This window comes from Macaca nemestrina, chromosome 18 (genome assembly GCF_043159975.1).
Source record: "Macaca nemestrina isolate mMacNem1 chromosome 18, mMacNem.hap1, whole genome shotgun sequence".
NCBI classification, from domain to species: domain Eukaryota; kingdom Metazoa; phylum Chordata; class Mammalia; order Primates; family Cercopithecidae; genus Macaca; species Macaca nemestrina.
The window spans coordinates 24,769,401-24,794,959 of record NC_092142.1 but is presented as its reverse complement, the minus strand read 5'-3'; the positions used below and the strand labels follow the sequence as shown (position 1 = coordinate 24,794,959).

The following is a 25,559-nucleotide window of genomic DNA, read 5'->3' as shown; positions in this document are numbered from 1 at the left end:
GGAGTCAAATCACTCCTAGTTAAAAAGTACGAGTTTAATTTAAATCCCCCCAAATTGGAGAGATATCTTGTGAAGTAAGGAATTTGGCCTCTAAAGAAGAGAGGCCAAACTTTTACTCTGGCTCCTGAGAAGTAACACCTAGATCCTTAGAATTTCCTGAATGATAGGAATTTGCACTGGGACCCTAGATGACACTTGATAGTTTATCTTAACGAGATGGTTCAAGGTGGGAATTGGGAATTGGCCATGCCACAAAGACCAACCATGCAATCAGAGGGCTGGAGCTTTGACTCTCATGTTAGCCTAACCTCTAGAGAGGAAAGGAAAACCAGAATTTGAGTTCAGCCATGTGGGCATTAATTCATTCAGTCATGCTTAAGTTATTGACCCCAATAAAAGTCCCAATAAAAACTCTGGACATAGAGACTTGGGTGAGCTTCCCGGACTGGCAATAATGCACACATATTGGCATATATTGATGCTGGGAGGATAAGACATCTCTAAAAATGACAGAAGCTCTGCATTTGGGACCCCCATCCCCCACCAGATTCTGCCTCTGCATTTCTTCCTTGGTTGGTTGTAGTATGTATCATTTCACTATAATCAAACATAATTATAAGTATTACTCTTTCCTGAGTTTTGCAAGTCCCTCTGGTACTGCACCTGAGGGTGACCTTGGGAGCTCCCAAATTTGTAGCCAGCTGATCTGAAATGAGGATGGGGTTAAGGGCCCCCAAACTTGTAGCTGGTGTCAGAAGTCTTAGGTCAACTTGGCAGCCTAAAAGACTACATTCTTAACCTCTAGCTTGGCTAACTCCAAATACGAGTCTAACAAGGTCATCTATTTTTACTATCAATTTCATTAATTCTGCCTTTAAAACCTTTTCTTCAGCAATTTGCCACAGCTCCTTGTGCAAAAGATCTGTATTCGATTAGCTCTAATTCACCATATTAGCCAGAAGAAGTCTCTAAATATTTAACCACAAAGGTGTGGTGGAAAGAGCTCTGGACCTCTCCATCATGAGTTCAAATCCTAATTCAACTCCTTTTGCTTGTATATTATAGTCATCAAGTCTCTTCAGTCTTTTGAGACTTGCTATCCCCACATGTAAAATGGTGATGATACAATAGCAAAGACATGGAATCCACTTAAATACCCATCAGTGATGGACTGGATAAAGAAAATAGGATACATATACACCATGGAATACTATACAGTCATAAAAAAGATCATGTTCTTTACAGCCACATGAATGGAGCTGAAGGCCATTATCCTAGGTGAACTAACACAGGTGCAGAAAATGAAATACAGCATGCTCTCGCTAATAAGTGGGAGTGAAATACTGAATACACGGGGACACAAAGAAGGGAGCAATAGACACCAGGACCTATGTGAGGATGGAGAGTGGGAGGAGGGTGTGAAATGAGAAACCACCTATAGGGTACTATGCTTATAACCTGGGTGACGAAATAATTTGAACACCAAACCCCCAACACTGAATTTACCTATATAACAAACCTGCACATGTACCCTGAACCTAAAATAAAAGTTAAAAATTTAAAAATAAATTAAGTAAAATGGTGATGATAGAATGTTCATTGTTTCATTTGTTAAATATTCATGGAATGCCCACAACGTTGTCAGGCACTGATTTAGCCCCAAGGATACAACAGTGAACGAGATGAGGTCCCTGCCCTCATAGAGTTTACATACTAGTAGGATAGACAGAAAACAATCATGCCACTATTTCATATTATTTCAGATGAGAAGTGCCACAAAGGAAAATAAAGCAGAATAGCGGAAGAGAAAGGGAGAGTAGGAGTGGTAGGAGTGCGTGTTTTTAAAATTTTTTTTATTTTTGTTTTATTTATTTATTTATTTATTTAAGACAGAGTTGCTTTCTGTCTCTAGGCTGGAATGTGGTGGTGCGATCTCAGCTTACTGCAACCTCTGCCTCCCGGGTTCAAGAGATTCTCTTGACTCAGCCACCCGAGTATCTGGGACTACAGGTGCGTCACCACACCCAGCTAATTTTTTTGTAGTTTTAGTAGCGATGGTTTCACTGTGTTGGCCCGGATGGTCTCGATCTCCTGACCTCGTGATCTGCCCACCTTAGCCTCCCAAAGTGCTGGGATTACAGGCGTGAGCCACCACGCCCAGCTGGAGTGGGCGCTTTTTAACAGTGTAGTTTGAGAACATCTCTCTGAGAAGGAAGCATTTATGCAAAGGCACTGAGGTGAGAACACGTTCGACGTATTTGAAATATTTAAAAAATGGTCATCCAGGATTAAATGAAATGCAGCCTATGAAATTGATGAGCTTAGTCACTGGTACTAAAATAAAAATTGAAGCATCTATTGGGTGAATCTGTATAAATGCATGTTGAGTGTTTTTGGAAAACATCCCTAGGAGTAATAACGGTGAAATTCTATGTGTGCTGATCATATATTTTATATTAATTGCTTTATTTGCTCCTCATAACAACCTCTTGAGCTAGATAATGTTGTCTTTGCCATTTTTATAGATGAGGAAATTAAGGCAAAGGCATTAAGTAAATTGCTCAAATTCACACAGCTCTTAAGTGGTAAAACCAGGAATGGTACTAGGCCGTTGTTTTTTGAGCACCTTATCCCTAACTACTCTGCCACACCACATTTTTTTTGTGAGCTTTGGTTTTTTTGTTTTTTGGTTTGTTTATTTTGACAGAATCTTGCTCTGTCACCAGGCTAGAGTGCAGTGGCACGATCTCGGCTCATTGCAACCTCTTGCCTCTTGGGTTCAAGCGATTCTCCTGCTTCAGCCTCCCGAGTAGCTGGGATTACAGGCGTGAGCCACCACACCTGGCTAATTTTTGTATTTTTAGTAGAGACAGGGTTTCACCATATTGGCCAGGATGGTCTCAATCTGTTGACCTCGTGATCTGCCTGCCTTGGCCTCCCAAAGTGCTGGGATTACAGGCATGAGCCACTACGCTCGGCCACATGTTTTAACAATAATGGCTCCAGCTCATTGTTCAGTCTCCTTTTTCTGACCTCTCAAAATACAATTGAACTTTTACTGTGAATTTCTTATTTAATAAATCTATTTATTCAATGAGCATTTATCAAACACCTGTCAAGTTCCTGGCCCCTAAACAGGCACTGAGAATATGAAGAATGTGGCCCAGCTTCTATACATTCTGGAATGTGGGGGTAGAGACAACAACACAATTATAACACACTATTTCAAGCCTTGAAACACCATTTAACTCTCTCACCTGTCTTCAGCTCATCTCCCCAAGAGGGATATGTCAGCAGAGGTTGTGGTGTGTAAAGATTATTGCTGATGTATCTGGACATTTTCATAAACAATGGAAAAAATATTAGTGTCTTCTGAGAAACAAAAGCTACAGAAGCAGTATTACAAAGTTCAGGAAATCTTCAGTTCCAGAGTCTCTACTGATCGGGTCTTCTCAGCTGCCTAAATCTTGATTTTACTCTCTCGATCTTTCCTCTTTGTCAGAATATTTGGCTGATTGAGGAGCAAACCTTCCCTTTCTTTTTTGTATTGTTGCATATAATTTCCCCTTTCTCGGACCCTCAAGCTCATACACTTTGACAGGAAGCTCTGTTGAGCCCTTTTCCCATATGCCACATGTGTGGAGATTAAACATGGATCACTGTCTCCTTGTTTTATGGTAAAACAGGATCGCCTGCAAACCACACCCTGCTGACTTATCTACTGAGGCACGGGGCCCTGTTGCCTGGTTGGTTAATTCTTGAGATAGATTTGGAATTTGTGCATACTGCCTTCACAATCATTAAAGGGGCATTAATTGATTATTCAGGTATAGAATCCATTTTGTTCCCCAACTTTATAGCCCTTTCAATCTTTTCCAGAAACTGTAAAGGCCATTTGGCCCTAACCTGGCTTTCATTAATCTTGGCTTGGGTAATACTTAGGAAGGCAAGCCTACAATCCGTAGACTTCATATCCTCATTTCTATGTCATAGATCTCAACCTCATATATCCTTCCTAGTATTCCTAACAGATTAGTGAAACAGGGATGTCTTTTCTCTTTCTGTTATAACCACAACAGTGTCTTCATTCTAACCCCACTTCCTACACACACGCACACACACACACCTTTCTCTCTCACACACACACACACAAACATATACCTGTTATGACATTGTCACTGGCAGCTCACCAACCAAATGCAGCCTGAGATTGTGTTTTATTGTACATGGTCATGTATTTTAAGCAGTTAAAATTGAATGCTTTTTTTTTTTTTTTTTTTTGAGATAGAGTATTGCTCTGTCTCCCAGGCTGGCGTGCAGTGGCACAATCTCAGCTCACTGCAACTTCCGCCTCCTGCCTGGCTAATTTTTGTCTTTTCAGTAGAGATGGGGTTTCACCATGTTGGCCAGGCTGGTCTCGAACGCCTGACCTCAGGTGATCTGCCTGCCTCAGCCTCCCAAAGTGCTGGGATTACAGGTGTGAGCCACCATGCCCGGCCAAAATTGAATGATTTTAAGTAATATCTGAGTGTTCCAATTTTGCCATAATCTCCATCCATCTTTATTCTCTAGTTTCACGTATTTATCTCACCAGCTTGGCCCTGGAGGAACTTGAATTTGCAATCCTCTCTCTAGTCCAGTTTCCTAACCATGCCAAGCTGTGTCCTGGGTTTATGTAAGTGCAGTGCTACTATCCAGACTTGGACTTGTTTTCCTTCCCGAGTTATTAACAATAGCTGCGCTTGAAGTATAGGCAGAATGCTGTGCTGAGCACTCTCATACATTAGCTCATTTATTTATTCCTCAAAACTACCCTTAGGAGAGAGAAACTATTGTCATTCCCATTTTAGAGAAGAGAAAACTGAGGCTGAGAGAAATTAAGATAATTGTTTCATATAAGATAGTCAATCCCAGATTTGAAATCAAGCCATTAGCTTTAAAACAGACTTTCTTTTCTAATAAGTTATCTCAGTAATTTTCCCTTACTCTTCAATGCTCAATTGAGACATAGCCTCCTCTGTGAAGCCTTCTTTGAGTTGCCACAAGCAGTATTAGTTATTTTCTCTTGATGATTCTCTAAGCGCTATGCAGAACATCTCTTTGCAAAGTTATCAATTTGGTAACTTTGCATTTATTTGATTCCAGGTAAATATCCCCCTAGAGCAGTATTTCTCTGACTTGAAAATTATGGACAACCAATAATATATGCATAGGTTCCCAGGTTTCCATAAACCTCAATTTAAAATCCCTACCTTAACAAACAAAAACGTATTTAAAAATTACATTTTCACTTTTTTTTTTTTTTTTGAGATGGAGTCTCACTCTGTCTCCCAGGCTAGAGTACAGTGGCGTGATTTCGTCTTACTGCAAGCTCTGCCTCCAGGGTTCAAGCCATTCTCCTACCTCAGCCTCGCCAGGAGCTGGGATTACAGGAGCACGCCACTGTACCCAGCTAATTTTTGTATTTTCAGTAGAGACGGGGTTTTGCCATGTTGGCCAGGCTGGTCTCAAACTCCTGACCTCAGGTGATTCACCCTCCTCAGCCTCCCACAGTGCTGGGATTACAGGCGTGAGTCACCGCACCCGGCCACATTCTCACATTTTAATGCCACTTAGACTACGGAAACATTGAAAACCCACACCCATCCTAGTCTATAGACCTCTTAAAGACCTGTTACTCATCTTTGGATCCTTATTGCTTAGACTTAGACCTGGCCCAGAACACAGATTCTTAAAACGTGAGTTGAATGAATGAATGATAATCTGGTCCCTAACAATAAAGGAGATGTGGCCCGTGTTGCTAGGAAAACTTAGGCTACAATGAAAAGCTGAATTTACAGAGTTGATTCCCCAAGGTCAGTGACCACAGTTCATTCAGGTCCTAGAGCTAAGACAGTGGAATGAGTGTTAAGCCACATCTGCAGTTCTCCTGCAACATAGGATTATTGTACTTCCCAGCTCCATTGAGGTTAGGCGAGGGCAAGTGAACTGCTTTAGCTAATAAAATGTGAGTGGGAGGGAAATAGGTTATTTCTGGATATAAGACTGTAAGAGCTTGTGTACAACTGGCCATTTTCCTTTGCTTGACCACAATTCTTCATGCAACATTCCAGATGGCAGAGCTTGCATCCACCTGCACACCCAAGTAAGTTGTGACAGAGGCTTGAGTTTATTGCTGTGGGCAGGAAGCATGGATAGGCAGTGCCTCTTTCCTGTGTTAAGTCACTGGTATTTGAGGATTATACTGCAGCAAAGCCTAGCCTATCCTGACTGATACAAAAACCAACATGCACCCATTAACTCACTCACTTCACAAATATTTACTGAGCCGTCAATATGTTTCAGGAGCAACGCTAGAGGCTAGGGATAGAACAACAAGTAAAATCAGATATGGTCCTTGACTTCATAGAAGGCAGAGTCTATTGGGAAAGACAAATATTTATTAAAGACATACATTTAAATTTCTAACAGTGACAAATGCTTTGAGATGAGGAACCTGATGTAATGAAATTAACTGAAGGAATCATGTGATCAGAGATCAGAGAAGACCTCCCTGAGGAATTCCTGATAGAGCAGAAAGTAAAGAAAGAGAAATATTAATTAGGCAAAAGATTTGGGGAAGAAAAGAAGAACATGTAAGGCGAAAGAAACAACGTGTGCTAAGACCCCATGACAATAACCCACTGGGTTTAAGGAACTGAATGAAGGCCTGTGTCGCTCTGATGAGACTAGCTTGGAACTTCCCTAGTTTCTCTGACCTCCAGCAGGATGGAAGCACCAGCAGGCTAGGCATGGGTGCTGCTAACTAAGATGGTAAATGTGAAATGACTTAGACCCTGAAACTGACTAGTGAAGGAGTGAAGACGTGCCATCCAAAAATATGCTCTATTGGTATCTTAGTTGTTTTTTTTTTTTTTCCTAGAGACATGGTCTCACTCTGTCACCCAGGCTGGAGTGTAGTGATGTGATCTTAGATTACTGCAGCCTCTGCCTCCTGGGTTCAAGCGATTCTCGTGCCTCAGCCTCCCTCCCAAGTAGCTGGGATTACAGTCATACACCACCACACCTGGCTGATTTTTGTATTTTTAGTAGAGACAGGCTTTCATCATGTTGGTCAGGCTGGTCTTGAACTCCTGACCTCAAGTGATCCACCCGCCTTGGCCTCCCAAAGTGCTGGGATTACAGGCATGAGCCAACGTGCCTGCCCCTGGATTGGTATCTTGATTATTTCAAGTTGAAAACACTGGAGAAGTTGTAGTTTCAAAAAGTGCTGGCTTACCTATATCTTCCTGCATATGGCAAGTTATAAATATCCCTCTGGGAGGGGTACCCTTCCTATGTCAGGGTGAAAAAACAGCCTTCATCACCAGAGACTAGGAACGGGTGGCCGCAGTGGACCTGAATCAACAGACATAATGAAGTAGGCCTTATCTTCTACCTGTTTTACACCCCACAATATATCTCCAAGTGACTCCCCTAAAAATTTATTATTCCTAGCCAGATCTCCTTTGTCCTGTCATTTCTTCTCAAATTTTTCATTCTTTGTCTAAAAAATATAAAAGCATCTTGCTTTGGCCACTTTGGACTTCATTCTCTTTTGAGAAGTCCTGTGTACATGTACAGCTAATATAAAAGATATGCCTTTCTCTTGTTAATCTGCCTAATGTCTGTTTGGTTTCTGGATCCAGCCAAAGAGCTCACTAAGAGCTAAAGGGGAATAGGAGGTGATCTTTGGCTCTCTTATACTAGAACCTAGTGGGTGCTTAATACATGCCAGATGACCCGGAATCTATGGCTGCATGTACTGAATTCCTGCTTTTTAAAAAAAAACAGTGGCCATGTGTCTAACTGCCTTGGGCCCCAGAAGTTTATGTCCTTGGATTGTAGGGGGATAGGGAGTGGGTGGAGGAAGAAAGGCTGGATGGTGAAGCAGCTTTCCTTGATATTGCCTCATAAGCCCCCATTTCTACTCATGGTTCATGAAAACAGAGCATAATGTCTCCTGAAGGACAATGGCATCTGATGAGTGAAGGCTTCTGTCTTCATTGCCTAAAAGCACAAATCAGGAAGGGAGGAAATGGCCTCATCTTGTGAGCCTGTGCACTTTGTCAGCAGGGAACTGAACGGAAGCTGAGGATGAAGGTGGATGTGAAACAAACAGGAGGGGGCAGCAATATGTATTGAATTCCAGGACACTTTCAGATAGTGTTCCTTTTAATCCCCTAACTTCCCTGAAATGCAGACGTTAACATTCCCATTTCACAAGTGAATAACGAAACTGAGGCACAGGGCTGTTACAAAGTTGGTAACCGGTGCAGCCAAGACCCGAGACCATTTCCGTATGATCCTGAATCCTCTTTTGCCTTCCTGGTGCTAAGGGGTAAGCTTCCTAATTTGCAAAATTTAAAGCAGGAGTTTTAAAAGCAGATACCTCCAGAAGCCTGTGCAGGGTTGATGGAGAAAGCCAACTGAGAAAAAATAGAGGTGAAGATCAAGGAGACCTGAAGAGTTATGTGCCTTTCTGTAAAGGTGCAACTACTAATTAGCTCCTAATGGTAACTGTCATGTGTCAGTGAGGACATATTTGTCAGATCTCCCAATATTTCAAGAGAATCCCCAAATTCACATAGCATATGAAATCTCCAAGCTATTAAAATGCTCTTGAAACCGCCTTTGCAAAAATTGTAACAGTGAGAAAATGATGACAGTGACAGAGATCTGATCTAACCAACCCTCATCATGCCTTTAACCTCCAAGCTGCCCTTAGGCATTTCTGGGCTTGGGCCAAGCTAATTTTGGGAAAAATTTAATTTATAGTTTAAATGATAATAGCCCTTCCCCAAAACTGAACCATGTCTGTAAAGTTAGCAAAAGACTTCCAGGTTAGGAGGATGAGAGGAACCTGTATTCTGCCAAGGTATAGATATAAATAATTACCAGTCATTATTCTGGAGCTCACAAGATTTGCAACTTCTCCAATTACCCCTGTAGATGAAATCACTATTGTAGAACCTAAAATTGGCTTTTTGAGATGTCTTTTCAGGTTATTGTGTCTCTGACCACCAATGGTGCACCAAGGATCATTTTCTACACCTCTATGATTGAATGCCCAACCAACCAGCAACACCCATTTCCTTGCCTGCCAAACCATCCTTGAAAAATCCTAGCCCCTACATTTTCAGGGAGGCTTATTTGAGTAATAGCAAAACTCTGGCCTCTCACTCAGCTGGCTCTGCGTGAGTTAAACTCATTCTCTATTGCAGCTCCCCTGTCTTGATAAATTGGCTCTATCCAGGCAGCAGGCAAAATGAACCCTTTGGGCAGTTTACACTCTCACCTTAAAAAAAGCCAACAAACAAACAAACTGAAAAACAATCTCTGCAAATACCAAACAAAACTGTATTTGAGCCTCCGAGTCTCACTCTGTCACCCAGGCTGGAGTGCAATGGTGCGATCTCGCCTCATTGCAACCTCCGCCTCCTGGGTTCAAGCGATTCTCCTGCCCCAGCCTCCCAAGTAGCTGGGACTACAGGTGTGCACCACCATGCCTGGCTAATTTTTGTATTTTTAGTAGAGATGGGGTTTTGCCATGTTATCCAGGCTGGTCTTGAACTCCTGACCTCAGGTGATCCACACACCTCAGCCTCCCAAACTACTAGGATTACAGGCATGAGCCACCACTCCCGGCAACTTGAGCCTCATTTAACCCAGTGATTCTCAACTAGTTGTGACTTTTCCTTAAAAAAAAGCCAACAAACAAAATGAAAAACAACCTCTGCATGCACCAAACAAAACTACTTGAGCCTCATTTAACACAGTGATTCTCAACTGGTTGTGATTTTCCCCTAAAGAGACATTTGGGGATGTCTGGAGACTTGCTTGTTTGTCACAATTGGGAGCAGGGGATGCTACTATGATCTGGCCATGGATGCTGCTAAATATCCTACAATGGACAGGACAGCCTCCACAATGAATAATTATCCAGCCCCAAATGGTAATAGTGTCAGAGCTGAGAAACCCTGGTCAGAGACCAAGTTCTTATCTCTGGTTTAAAGGTTTGTTTTTTTTTTTTTTTCCCCCACACAGCAAAGTCTTCCCTAGATCTTATTATCCCCTCATGGCTATCCTCTGCCAGGGACGCCATGATGGTATTTGTTTGCTTCTCATTTGGTTTGCCTTGTTCCAGACCTGAGTTAATTCTTACTAATGCTGAAGGTCTTGAGTTATACTTGCAAATCCAGCTTAACGTTCGAGTGTATAAGAAACAGAAACAATTCAACTCCAGTCAATAATGTAAACAAATCCTGGTTTAGATAAACCCCATTACCAAGCTGAAGTGGCCCAGGGCACCTCTGCTACTGCTGATTAGCGTAAATGCTAAACACAAACCAATTAACACACTCCAAGGCTGCTTATCTCCTGTCACTTAGTGTGGAAATAAAGCCCAACGCTAAATACACATATTGATTTAGCCATTAAATCCAGCATCACTCAAAATAAAACTCATTATATTATTGAGCAAAAACAAAGTCACCTTAGTTTTCAGGATGGGCTATATTATTTAAAAATCTCACTTTTACACTTTTCCATTGATTTCCCAAACTGGCCTGAGTATCTCCTCCTACTGTGGATTTTTGCTAGCTCTAGGACAAATCCGGAAAGTAGAGTTTTGCATTCACTTTAACATGATCTTTGCTTGTAGTGCTAAAAGTGCACACATATGTGAGAATCCTTTTCCTTTAAGACACTATTTTAGCTTAGAAGAGGAAATTTAATGCTTGGAAGAAAGGTTATTAAATGGAAAGGTGAACTAGGATATTAAAACAACAACAACAAGTACAAAAACTACAGGCAATGTAATAAAAATGGGTTAACTCTGAACATTAAGCATAGGCACTGATTCAATGCATATGGAGACAAAATCCAGAAATATCTTTCCAGTTCAGGCGTAAACGAGTGACCGAGGAGTCTGAGAAAATGAAATCATAAAAACCACTTCAAATGGGTGCTTTAATTTATTCTTCATGAGGTACCATGTGTCACATCATACATTGCCCATTCTACCATGATGGCAGTCATCATATTTAACCAAAATGATTTAAGTCTCCCCAGTTGGAAACTGAGCCCCAGTGAAGACTTTATCTTATTGAACTTCATATTTCCATAAGCCAGCCCAGGATATGGGCATGGAGATGACACTATTGCATATGTGTAACACAGAGACATTGGCCTCTAGCTGTCTTATGAAATGCTTGCTTCTAGAAGTGCCTGTAGCATTTAAGTGCCTGCTTCTTGTGTTGTGTTTTTCCATAGATTTCATTTGAGGGCCCTTTTACCTTTATTTCTGATTGATAGGGTTGCACTTTAATGGACACATGATCTTAACCCTTGTAAATCTCTCCACCAAATGCTCTCCTTACCACACCATCTTGGTAGAGTACTTAAAAATAGGTTCATTTATCAACAGCTATTAAAACACAGTTCTGGTGCGCTACAGATCAATGTTAGGGAAAAAAAGTGTACCTGCTGCTCAGAGAAGTGCATACAATCCACAGTATTTTCTGTTTATCCAACACACATTACTGCTGGATATCTGTTATACTCAAGAATATTATTTGTCAGGATGGCAAGAACAACTGCCTTAAGAAAACCTTTTTCAGGGACTTAGGACTACAAGGTGGCACGAACTGTGCATTTATCTCCTTTCCCTCTAAAAAGATCACTGAAACGACTGTAAGTATATGTCAAACAGTAGAAATACACATGAACAAACAGAAGTAGAGAGGGGACAAGAGTAGGTGAAGAAATGGACTTGGCAGGATGGGAAAAGTTGGGATCAGGCACTCACAGTGATGGACACCAAAATGAGGAATGCAAACCTGTTCCAAAGAAACATGGAAGACCCAGGACTTGGAGGTGTCAGGCACCAGCACACAGGGGTAGGCACATGGCATGGTGTTGGTTGAAGTCTACTTTTCCCATCCTGCAAGGCCAAGAAATTCCTACTTCCCTGACTCCAGCCCACCTTCTCAAGTGCCATGCTGAAACACTCCAACATGAAAGACATGGAAACAAACACAGCTCTTGGCTCCAAAACAGGAAAATGATCACTCCAGTTTATCCACTGACCATAGTAGCCAGTTCAGGGCAGCTTTTTAACTTAGTTGTTCTGCCGAAAGTCACAGTTGGAACTTTTGCTGCAAATATTAGGCAAAAGACATAGTCCTGCTATACCAGTTTCTGGTGGTCATCTTTCCCCAAGGGGGAACTTGCCTGTGAATAATGTCAACAGGAAAGACAGTCCAAAATATGAGACAGGCAGATTTGTGATAGACATTCCTCGAGTACCAGGATCCAACCATCCCTGAAACTCATTATCCCTGGAGAAAATTAGCTAACATTTCTTGAGCAGTTACCATGTGTCAGACCCTGTTCTAAGAGATTTACTTATATTAAATCAATTAACCTTCATTGCAGCCCTATGATGTAGGTATTATAATTATCTCTGTTTACTGATGAGAAAACTGAACAAGCTAAGTAAGTGGTGAAACCAGGATTCTAACTCAGGTCTAGCTGTACAGCCTGCAAGTTAAAACATTGTATTATATAACCCCTGGCTGTTAGTTCTGTGAGCCAATATATTCATTTAAGTCAATTGGAGCTAGATTTCCATCCCTTCTATCTGACAGAGATTTAACCAATCTATGTCTTGTCTACCCAACATTACTGATGAGAACCTGTGAAGTATGTCAAAACTATTTGAGGAAAAGGCAGAAATTGGTGCCTTTATAAGCCCTTCCCCTGTGACTTGTTTTCAAATAAAAAAAATTGTAAGAATGCATCTTGGAAGCTAAAGTTTTTTTTTCTTGAAACTTCTGGAGGGGATGACAAATATCAAACACTGAATAACCCAAACTTTGTGCTCTTTCTAAAATCTACATTTTCTTTTCCTTCCTTCTTTCCTTCTTTCTTTCTTTTTTTTCTTTCTCTCTCTTTCCCTCCTTCCCTCCCTCCCTCCCTCCCTCCCTCCCTTCCTTCCTTCCTTTCTTTCTCTTTCTTTCCTTCTTTCTTTCTTTCTTTCTTTCTTTCTCTTTCTTTCTTTCTTTCTTTCTTTCTTTCTTTCTTTCTTTCTTTCTTTCTTTCTTTCTTTCTTTCTTTCTTTCTTTTTTCTTTTCTTTTCTTTCTCTCTCTCTCTCTCTCTCTCTCTCTCCCCCTTCCTTCCTTCCTTTCTTCCTTCCTTTTTCTCTCTTTTTCTTTCCCTCTCTTTCTCTTTCTTCCCTTTCCTCCCTTTCTTTCTGTCTTTCTTTTTACTATTTGACAGTGTCTCGCTCAACCACCCAGGCTGGAGTGCAGTGGCGCAATCATAGGCACATCCTTCCACCATTTATCTGGATTTGTCAGCTAGTCAGATTTCCGGTCAGCAAGGAATTTGAGTGTCAACCTCTTCCCCTATTTCTGGTTTATTTCCTCTATAATAAACCAACTAGAACTTGGTCCAACGATGCCCCACTTGGCCTCATCACATATATTTCCATTGTGAATATCTGTTGTCTCAGGTGCTCTGGGGTAATCCATTAAAAAAGTGTTCCCAGAATCTTAAGTTAGTATCCCTCTGTTTGTACGCCCTTACGTTTCCTGAGTAATACCAGCCATTCCCAAAACATTAATGACCACCTCCGCAAAAACACGATCCTCAGATTTCTTCTGAATACCACCTCTGTAATTCCAATTTCCTACCAAATATGTGAAACTGAAAATCCTATAGAACCATCAATGGTCAAACAATTCATTCTCTTCCATGCTTCTCCAGAGTTCCCTATTCACCTACTCCTCTACCTATGTTTTATTTTCACAGAAGGCATTATCATCCACTCAGGATTCTAAAGCAATGTGACTTGTTCATCTTCCTTGCCCTGGCCCCCATGTTCAATTAGTTACCAAGTCCTGACAACTCCCACTTTAATCACCTCTCAGATACATCCTTTCTTGTCTTCTCCTCATTATTTCTTGGCTGAGCTATTGCAATACCCCCCTAAATATTCTTCCCCACTCCAGGTTGTCTCCCTCCCAAACTGCCCCCTCTCCATTGTAACCAGTGAGATCTTTCTTCAAAAGACACTGAAACTTCAGAGCCTCAGAGAAAATGCTACAGTAGGTGCAAGCATGAGGAAACCCTTTGTCAAATTTCCTTTAAAATGCCCTCAAAAAAACCAATGAAAAAATGATGCGAAATCTCTGCTAACAGGATGAAATCAATTGCATTCTGAATCAGGGATGATTTATATTAATTGCAGTGTCTTTCAAAACAGACTTAAAACATTATTTATCACAAGCTTGTTGAAAAACATCAATTACCTTTTATGGCCTACAAGATAAACCCAAATATTTTTTTAAGCTTTGTATTTGTAAATAATTTCAAACTTACAGAAAGGTTGCAAGAATAAAGTAATACAAAAAAACCTTTATATGTTTTATCTAGATTTACCTATTATTAACATTTCATTAAAGCCAAATACTTCATCATTTGCCCTTTATGTATATTCACATAGACATGCATGCATTTATTTTTCAGAGCCATTTTAGAGTACACTGCATATATCATGACCTTTTACCCCTAAATACTTGTATGTATTTTTTTATTATACTTTAAGTTCTGGGGTACATGTGCACAACGTGCAGGTTTGTTACATAAGTATACATGTGCCATGTTGCTGTGCTGCACCCATTAACTCGTCATTTACATTAGGTATTTCTCCTAATGCTATCCCTCCCCACTCCCCCTACCCCACAACAGGCCCCAGTGTGTGACGTTCCCCACCGTGTGTCCATGTGTGTCCAAGTGTTCTCATTGATCAATTCCCTCCTATGAGTGAGAACACGCAGTGTTTGGTTTTCTGTCCTTGCGAGAATTTGCTCAGAATGATGGTGCTCAGAATGATGGTTTCCAGCTTCATCCATGTCCCTACAAAGGACATGAAACTGGCTAGCCATATGTAGAAAGCTGAAACTGGATCCCTTCCTTACACCTTATACAAAAATTAATTCAAGATGGATTAAAAACTTAAATATTAGACCTAAAACCATAAAAACCCTAGAAGAAAACCTAGGCAATACCATTCAGGACATAGGCATGGGCAAGGACTTCATGACTAAAACACCAAAAGCAATGGCAACAAAAGCCAAAATAGACAAATGGATCTAATTAAACTAAAGAGCTTCTGCACAGCAAAAGAAACTACCATCAGAGTGAACAGGCAACCCACAGAATGGGAGATGTTTACCCATCTGACAAAGGGCTAATATCCAGAATCTACAAAGAACTTAAACAAATTTACAAGAAAAAATCAACCCCATCGAAAAGTGGGCAAAGGATATGAATAGACACTTCTCAAAAGAAGACACTTATGCAGCCAACAGACACATGAAAAAAATGTTCATCATCACTGGCCGTCAGAGAAATGCAAATCAAAACCACAATGAGATACCATCTCACACCAGTTAGAATGGCGATCATTAAAAAGTCAGGAAACAACAGGTGCTGGAGAGGATGTGGAGAAATAGGAACGCTTTTACACTGTTGGTGGGACTGTAAACTAGTTCAACCATTGTGGAAGAGAGTGTGGTGATTTCTCAAGGATCTAGAACTAGAAATACCATTTGACCCAGCCATCCCATTACTGGGTATATACCCAAAGGATTATAAATTATGCTGCTATAAAGACACATGCACACATATGTTTATTGCAGCACTATTCATGATACTTGTATGTATTTCTAAGAATGAGATGCTTTTCTATAACCACAGTAGTTATCCTCTTTGTTGAATTTAATACTGACTCAAACTTTTGTCTACTTTACCATCCAAATTCCAATATTGTAAATTGACCTAAAATATGACATAAATTTGTCATAAAAATTATGTCATAAAAATTGACTAAAATAATGTCTTTTATTGCTTTTTTTCCCCTCTAGTACGGGACCCTTTGAGAATCAGAGATTGCACTTCATTGCTATGCCTCTTTAGTCTCCTTTAATCTGGAACATTTCCACAATCTTTCTTTATCTTTTATCACTTTGACATTTTTGAAAAATATGGTAATTCTTTAAAAAACAAAACTTTCCCCAGCTGGGGTTCATCTGATGTTTTCTCATGATTAGATTTAAATTAATGGTTACCCAATGGAATACCACATAAGTAATACCCTGTCCTTCTCAGGGTGAGACATCTATGAAATTCACATATTTACAATGTGGCATTCAATGCCCTTAAATTTTGGCTCTTCCTAGAGGAATATCAACTCCTTTTGATATTCCTCATTGAACCTTGACTCTCTGACCTCCCAAGGACCAGCCTCTTTAAAAGCTGTTTACCTGTCCAATAACCATTCCTATGAAGGACATACCTTTCTCCCTTCCTTACTAATGCTACTCAATCCTAGTGGCTTGCATGGAGCAGATCCCACTTCTCTGGTTTCAAAGATATCATTAAGGACCAGGGCTGGCCAATATAAGTCCTTTGTTTCCCTAGTCACGGAAATGCAATCAAGGATAGATACATATTCCAAGTTTTGCCATCCTGGACTTTCTTTGGTCCTCTCAAGATATATCTCTTTTCTTTGAGCTCTGTTAATTATGAAGAGCATATATATTTGAATCCGTGGAGGAAGGGCATTTTATCTCAATGTAGAGAGATCGTTCTGAGAATGTGGAAAAACTTAGCTATAATTTGAAGTGTATGTGAGAGGGAGAAGAGAAGAAGAGATAGCTGATGATGTCATTTAAGCACCTGATTCCAGTCATGCCTGAAGCCTTCATTGTTCATGACTTCTTAGTTGCATAAGCTGGTAAATTCTTCTGTTACTTAAGCTAAAATGGAGTGTCTATGTCTTACAAATAGCAAGGGCTTAATTTTCATCTCTTTTATCTGATCTGTGTTGCTGAAGCCTCAGCATGATAACAGATTGGGCAAAAATACAGATAATTACTTTCAACATGTACACATTTATCTAAAGAACAGAAAAACATTTGTTGGATTCTAAACTCATACATTGCTGTACAGACTGTTAAACCTTGCTCATGAGTGGTCTAACAGGAAAACAGACATATATATATAACCATTCTTATATATATACAATACATATATAAAATTATTTAAAATTGTACTTTAAATAGAAAGTACAATGTGAATTTTTGAGAACCCATAGTATGTGTCTAAAGTAGTCCTCAGAGGAAAATTCATAGTTCTAAATGTTATGGATTTTAAATTACATAAATGAAAATGAATCAATTATGTTTAACTTGAGGACCTACAAAAACTAACAAGATATATGGCAATTTACAAAGATAAAAGCAAAAATTACTAGATTACAGAATAGAAAAAAAAGTAGTTGAAATGATCAGTACAACCCCAAACATAAATGATTATATTTTCTGAAAAAACATCTGCTCATAATCAAGAAAATAAGAACAAAATTCAAATGTGTAACATTGAAATGAAAATGGAGAAATAATCTCAGATACAGAAGCAATCCCACAGCTAACCCTAGCAGCACCAATGTGCAGTGAAGAAAAACACACCCCATTCTCAAGTCATTTTACTGCCAAATGCTAAAAAAATACAATGATGAAATTAGTACTACAATATACAAAATCACTACAAAAATAAATGGTGTCCGTTAGAATTAAATAGTGGACAACCTACCTCACCTGCCTAAGGTGAACCTACGCCTTTTGCATAGGTTCTAAGAATACTGCTCAATTTTATGTAAATTAATAGAAACTCAAGATGAAATGGATTAGCTAGGAAAAATATAAATAATCAGAACTGCCAGAAGAGATATTTTAAAGTCTAAACACATTATTTATTATAAAAAATTAAAAATAATTTTAAAACTTAAAAAAATACATTCCCAGAAAGCTTCAGAAGTGAATTCCATCAAACTTTTAAGAAACAGAAAATGCTTATGTCATTTAACCTGTTATATGGCATTCTTCCAAAGCACAGCATAATAACTGCTCAAAGAGAAATATTGAAAACTTATATGGACAGTTTAGCAGGGACATTTTGCTAGTTCTCAAATTTTGACTATGAATTCATCAAATGCAGAAGAGAGGAAAATTCATCTCAGGAAGTGAGAATTTTTTAGCAAGTCTTAGAAGTATGAATACATAGATAAACTATTCATCAAATGGCATAAGCCTGGGAAAAGTGAAAAAAGAAATAAATGATAAGATCAATAATGGAAAATACTCTGATGATCTGGAATGATGGAGCTAATTCTAAAAATACCTAAATATGGCACTAAAGTTTCATAGTTAAGGCCAGGAAAGTAGTCACACCTGTGATAACAGCTATTCAATGACTAACTCAATATGATTCCAAACTGTGATGTGGTTAGCAAAAATGTGAAGCAATCCTTAGTAACAGAAGTATACTACCTAGAATGAAGATGATAATCTCTCTCTACACTACTGTATCCAAATGTACTTTGATACAGTGCTCAGTTTTATAAGAATATTCTCTCTTTTTTTGAGACAGGGTCTTGTTTTGTTGCCCAGGCTGGAGTACAGTGGTGCAATCTCAGCTCACTGCATCCTTCACTTCCCAGGCTCCAGTGATCCTCTCACTTCTGAGTAACTGGGACTACAGGGACTACAGTAGGTGCACGCTACCATACCTGGCTAATGTTTTAAGGGTTTTGTTTGTTTGTTTGTTTGTTTGTTTTGCTTTTTGTAGAAATGTGGTTTCACTATGTTGCCCAGGCTGGTCTCGAGCTCCTGGTCTCAACAGATCCACCCTCATCGGCATACAACATGCTGGGATTACTGGCATGAACCATCATGCCTGGCTGAATATTCATTATTTAAAAAGACAGAAAAGATATCTGGAGGAAGACAAGGATAATGAGGAGCCACTTGGTGGATTCTCCTGTTTTGCCTATCCCTATTCTTTAGGGAATAATTTATTTCTCCTTAAGGAAGCATTTACTCCCCATTCTAAGCCCATCTTAGGTCTCAAATTCAGCCAGAGCGTGGGGCACTTGATCCAGGAAGGTCCAATCACAGTCGTTAATCCTTCTGGAAAAAGTGACTAATTTGATTTTAGGTTCATGATAACCAAATCAAGTTAGGACTTCAGTTGGAACTACTGGAAACATAAAACACTTTCCGCTGAGGTTGCTGAGTTGACAGGTGGTAAATCCAGGGTTAATAGGGACATCATGACCATGAAGCCAGTGAAAAATTATCACAAATAAGAGATGAAAAGATATAGGTTGTTGATGCCATTGAATGAGAACCTTGGTTCAGTCTTTCCTGAAGTAGTCTGAACTTTTCAGTTACGTGAATCTACAAATGCTCTTTAACTCATTTGAGTTCAGTTTCTGCCATTTGCCCACCAAAAGATTTCTAGCTAATTCAGCATCAAAAACATGCTGTATGAAAAACGAATAAAATAACTGTTGATTTTGAAATTAAAATGACACATGGAGATCCTGACAGCTCTCTTTAAACTCTTAAACATTACTTCACTGAAATCAGAAACAAAGCAAAGGATGACCTGCATCAATGGTATTATTTTGCAATTTTCTGGAAGTTTTATAAAATACAGTAAGACAACAAAAGCAGAAAACTTTTTTTTCTCTTTGTTGATATTATTGTAAGTCTAGAACTTACAAGAGGCTCCAGTTAAAACCCATTTTATTTTGACAAAGTGTCTGGATGTGAGATAAATATACAAAAATCAATACATTTTTTAAATCAAGCACTCACTAGCTAGAAAAGGAAAAGAAATATTTTATTCATAAACATGATAAAAGCTAAACATACTTAAAATGCATTAAACCTCAGAGACATGGGACTTATGTAAAGAAACCTATAAAATTGTGTTAAGAGTACCAATCAAGATATCAATAAATGGGAAGATCTATTATGTCTATGTATGGGATAATTTAATGGCTTAAAATATCAATTACATCAAAATTATCATATTAATGCAATGTAATTTTAAATAGGATCCCACATTTTTGTTAATTTTATAAAATAATGCTAATTTTAATGTAAAAGAATAAGTTCCCCAAATAGCCAAATAGAGAATAATAGTGAAAAATGACTTGGCTTGGCAGATATTAAAACATACTATGAAATTACCATAAAACAGTAGACATGGATGACATGTGAATAAATAGATCAGGGGAAAATTAACCTTGAGATAAGTTGCATAATATAAGACAATTGTGTATATAATAAAATGACAGTAACTAAAGCATAGTTTTATTTAATAAATCATGCTGGCACAATGGCCTATCATTTGGTTAAAAAAATAATAATAAAACAGAGTCCATTAACTTATACTATATATTAAATTTCAGCTAGATTAAAATCTAAATGTAAAGGAAAAATGAGACAGTTAAAATCCTAGGTTATAATTTAAAATTATATGCATTTGTCTAGATATGTAAAGCATGCAAAATACCCAAAAGCTATAAAATTTTCTCCTAGCAATCTAACTTGTCCTCAGTCTTACCCTGGCCCTCTGATGGAGGAGGAAGGGTACACAGAAATCACATTTAACAAATGGAGGATCCTGAGTCTAAGAAGATATCAGGTATAGGGCTGTCACCACCAATGCCTGCAGAGAATTGCTACAGTCAACTATTAGAAGGTGCTTTGGTCCCAAATCTTATCTGGTTTCTCATCGCGTTTGCTAGTTTTCAGCCAAGGAAAGAATTTCCTGTATTATTATTTGTACTGATTATCTCCTGGTCCATCTTATCTACAAATGCTACGTTTTTTTTTTTTTTTTTTTTTTTTTTGCAAGGAGGAAGAACAAAACAACTGAAGTGAATATACTTCTTAGCAAGGTGACACACAGTCGCTGTTCCAATACACAGCCTGGTGAGTTTGGAGAAAATGGAAGTGAAAGCATCAGAGAAAGACAGGGATAACAACTCACGTTTATTGTTTACCTACTATGTGCAAAGTACTTTCAACATCTCAACTAAAAGACAACCAGAGTAAGTATGTGTTTTTATTTCTCCCTTACAAATGAGGAGACTAAGGTTCAGCAAGTCTAAATAACTTGCTCAAGATCACTGTAGTAGGTATCCTGATGGGTTTTCCTGCCTGTTCTTTCCCTTCCACACTCAGATTTCATCTTGGGAAACCACTCCACCCCCATGCACAGTTCTTGTGCATTCAGGATGGGCACATGGTTGAGGCACAGCCAATCACTCTGTTTCATCTCCTGCTTGGTTCAGGGATAGGCATGAAACCCTGGTTGCTCCTAGTACAGTCCTTTTTAAGTTTTCAGTGGATTTGCTGGGAAACCAATGTTTTTTCCTCTTGTTAGCTAACCTGGAAGCATAGGGCTGCCAGAGGCCATCTTGTGCACAGAGCCAACCTGAGAATTATGCAGAATAGATAAAAAGCATAACCAAGAGCTGGGACAAGAGACAGAATCTTAACTGCATAGATTGAGTCCCTGGATACAGCCATACCGGCAGCGAATGCTACCCTTGGAATTTGCAGATATACGGACCAATACATTCTCTTATTTACTTAAGTCAATTCATGTTGGGCTGCTATCCTCTGCACAGGAAACGTCTTGATTAATGTTTCACAGAGATAAGAAGCGATAAGGCCAAGATGAAGGCCATGCTTTCTGGAAAAGGACCATTTATCAGCCAGAGGAATAGTACAATTCACAAAAGAACCTGCTGTGATTCCTGACACATCCTCAGCCTGCTACGAACTTTATGTCTTTCATGCATGGGATTAGGGAAGAACATGCTGGGGACATTGATGGAAATGAGTTTTAAATTGTATTGGGAAAAAAAATGAAATCCAGTTCCCAGGGATTTGGCTTTATTCAGTAGGTACATGGTATTCAGGGAAATGGACATATTGAAGTGAAAAGAAAAATCCATCTGAGTTAAAAGAGCAGAAAGACAGTTCTGGTTCCACCATTCAGCTGTATGTTTTCAGGCAAGAGAGCATAATTCTCTGAGCCTTCTTTCTCTTACTCTTGAGAGATAGAAGAGCTTTCGTGAGATACAAATGAGATTGTGGCCGCTAAAGTACTTACATTTGTTTTAGTTGCAAAGGGCATAATATAGTATCATTAAATGTTGCCGAGGTATTTGGGTACAGTTTAGATTTTCTGTGCCTTTAACAACAACATATAAAAGGTGAGTCTTTAGACTCAGCATTAAAAACAAATAACATATTTAAAGACATAAATACTGCTTAAAAATAAATAAGTGGGATCAAGTTAATTGCATTTACCAATATCAGAAATTAGCCAAAAGGCAGTATTGGAAAGCCAAAAACGGTGACTCATAAATAAACAGTATATATTATGTGCTCTTTACAGTACTGTATGAAATGGTAGGAAATGTAGCTAATATAAATAAGATGAAATGAGAAAAGAGAATAAATAAGTTATAATCAGATAGAAAAAATACATCTAAAGGATTAAAAATACCAAAAAAGACTCTACAGAACAAAATAAAAATAAAAGTGTGAGAAGCAAATAACAATGAAAAGAAAAAAGTGTTATAAAGCTGAGAGAGTTAAATAAAATAAGGTACTAAGAGGAATGGGGGTGTTATGGACTGAATATTTGTGTCTCCCTATGATTCAAATTTGAAGCCTTAACCCCCAAATGTGATGGCATTTGGAGATGGAGACTTTGGGAGGTAATTAGATTTAGATAAGGTCATGAGGGATGGTTACCCATGATGGGATGAGTGTTCTTCTAAGAAGAGGAAGACAGATTCTCTCTCTCTCTGTCTCTCTCTCTCTCTCTCTCTCTCTCTCCACACACACACATGCGCGCACATACACACACACACACACACACACACACACACACAAGGTTATGTGAGCACAAGCAAGATGGAAGCAGTCTGCAAACCAGAAAGTTGGACCCTCACCAAGAATTGAATCTGCCAGCACCTTGATCTTGGACTTCCCAGCCTCTACAACTGTGAGAAATAAACGGCTCCTATTTAAGCCACTCAGTTTGCAGTATTTGGTTATAGCAGCCTGAGCTGACTAAGACAAGAGAGATTCCAGGTTGTCAGTCAGCAACCCAATCTGACATTTATCAAGTGCATAGTATGTGCCACGTGCTAGGTGTTTTATATCTAGTATCTCATTGGATCCTAATAATCACAGTATGAGTTTGGTATTAACATCCCCATTTTTAAAGAAGGACGCTGAGTCCCAGAGTGGTTAAATGATGAGTCCCAGGTCTCACAGTAAGTAAAAGTGGAACTTAGATAGGAATTCCACTCTTTTGGTTCCCAAAGCTTACCTGCTTTCCCCTACACTTCCTCTAAAAGAAACTAGGGATGCCCCACAGCTGCCATACTCCCACACCTCCAAAGTCCAGTGCTTTCTCTGAGGGTCATTGGAATTTCAAGACAGGATGGATATCTTTGCGTGTGAAGTAAAGGCTAGATGGAGCACAGGGTCCACTCCATATTATTTCAGTAATAGCCCCATTTCTCCTTGGAAATCAACCCCTACTACATTCTCAGGACAGAAACCCTGAATAACACCTCATCCCCAGCTCTGGGGTGGAGCACATGGAGCACAGAACCCAGACTCAACCCATCAGCTTATGGCATTCCATGACAACAACGATTGTGATGGAATCCTGGGTGAGCAGGTGAGCCAAGCCTGCCAATCAAAGTCAGCAATTCTAGATTGCAGACCTTTGGTCTGAACTCACAGACAATTAGATTTTCACCCCCATCCTTCTCCATCCCACATCCATCCAGCTGGACCCAAAGTGAAAGGAGGCAGTTCCACAATGGTGGCAGTACACTATGAAGCAGAGACCCTGCCTAAGAATGGGCTCCATTATGCAAGCAAGGCAGAGCTGTGCAGAAAGGAGAGAACAACCACGTCCCGGTGGCATCGCTCCACCCTCAACCAAGCCAAAGCTGCAGCAAAATTACTCACTGCACCATAAAAGTGCTGGATCAAGTGTGGCTTGGGGTTTCTTTTCCTCACAGCCTCAAATTTACAAACTGAGACACAAACTTGAAGCCTTACATCCCTATTCGAGTGAGCCCTAGAGAAAGCCAACAATGCTTTTCACCCCTAGCCTCAAAGTTTCGCCAAGGAGCTTTGTCTTCAACATGGCACACAGGTGGCACTGTCAGAAGACCTGGACAGCCCTTGCTGGGAGCTCCCAGCATACCCCAAAACATGTGGGTGTTTCCTTTGAAGATTGTATATTTTGAATATGTGCAGAAGAAGACCAAAGATACCCTTCTGTGTTGGTTTCAGTACAAAGAGTCAGATAAGCCTGGATTCAAATATTAGCTTTGTCATATCTTAGACACACCATCCTTGGGAAGTTAGTGGCTTTCCTCTACCTCTGTGCCATGATATATACTGTTTCCTCTACCTGGAATACTCTTCTATCTCCTGCATTTACCTGGCTAATTGCTGCACATCATCCATGTCTCAGCTTAGAACATCAATCTCTCCAGGAAGTCCTCTTTCTCACCCTAAGGTCTAAATCAGTTTCATCTTTTCCAAGTTTCCAAATAACTTCCATTCTTCCCTTGTCCTAACATCGATCTCACTATTATAATCATACGAATCATAATCAAAGGGTAGTCATAAATATCTTTGTTTGTTCACCAGAATACAAACTCCATGAGGGCAGGGAATGTGTCAGAGTATTCATCATCAAAGCCCTAGGACTTAGCACCATGCACCTGGTAGATACTTTACAAACCTTGCCATTTTCTAATCTGCATAATGGACATAATTTTAGCCAGTCTCATGAGATTGCCTGGAGATTTAATTCTGTAGATAGCCCAGCACATTCCTAGTACCCACTGGGTGCTCCATAAATATTAATTCCCTTCTACTTAATTCACCTTTTCCAAGAAATTTGAAGTATATTCTTTGCTAATCACTAACTTAATCTCCCTGATTACCATTAATAAAGCTAATAAAATCCTCACTATTTCCTCAAGAGACTATGGCAACTCAGGGGTTAATGGTAATCTGTCTCAGTTTGACAGAAATATTTGGCTCACAATCACTAAGAGGAGCTCTTTTTTTTTCTCTCAGTGGGTGTCAGCACAGAAATAAAGTGATTAAACGTGTTAAATATCATATATAATAAATGGCACCAATATAAAACTTAATGCTCCTAATATTTCCTTTGAGTTGCTACCTTTTGCATTAATTGAAGCAAGAAATGTTCCACTTAGTTAAAATATCTACTTAGTATCCTGCTTATAAACACATCTGCTGCCCGAGTTCCCTGGTTCGGTGGATTTAAAATTAGTTGGTATCAATGTTATTGATGATAAGAGGACTTGGAGAGCATTCTGAGGTCCTGGTGAGGCGGGTGATGCTCTGGGTTTCTGTATTCTCCAACAACCATCGAATCAGGGCTCTGTTGAGGACTGGGGGTGAGCTGACTGCAGGTTTTGTAGCAAAAGCTATAAGAAGGAAGATAACAAGCCTTGTGGTGACAGACAAAAAGTCACACTACTTTATAAAGATGCTGTCATCATAATAAATGC

At 39.4% G+C, this 25,559-nt stretch overlaps 1 protein-coding gene and 1 long non-coding RNA gene across 5 annotated transcripts in view; one reads left to right on the top strand and one right to left on the bottom strand.

The window, feature by feature from the left end:
- Nucleotides 1-25,559, bottom strand: part of LOC105485047 (heparan sulfate-glucosamine 3-sulfotransferase 4) — a 441,286-nt gene that overhangs the window by 115,306 nt on the left and 300,421 nt on the right. The gene's annotated exons all lie outside the window — the stretch shown is intronic.
- LOC112423393 (uncharacterized) overlaps nucleotides 1-25,559 on the top strand; it is a 102,625-nt gene that overhangs the window by 39,186 nt on the left and 37,880 nt on the right. For all 4 annotated transcript variants that reach the window (XR_011616359.1, XR_011616356.1, XR_011616357.1 and 1 more), the window contains one exon: nucleotides 20,819-21,014. This is a non-coding gene — a long non-coding RNA (uncharacterized lncRNA). The remainder of the gene's footprint in view (nucleotides 1-20,818; nucleotides 21,015-25,559) is intronic.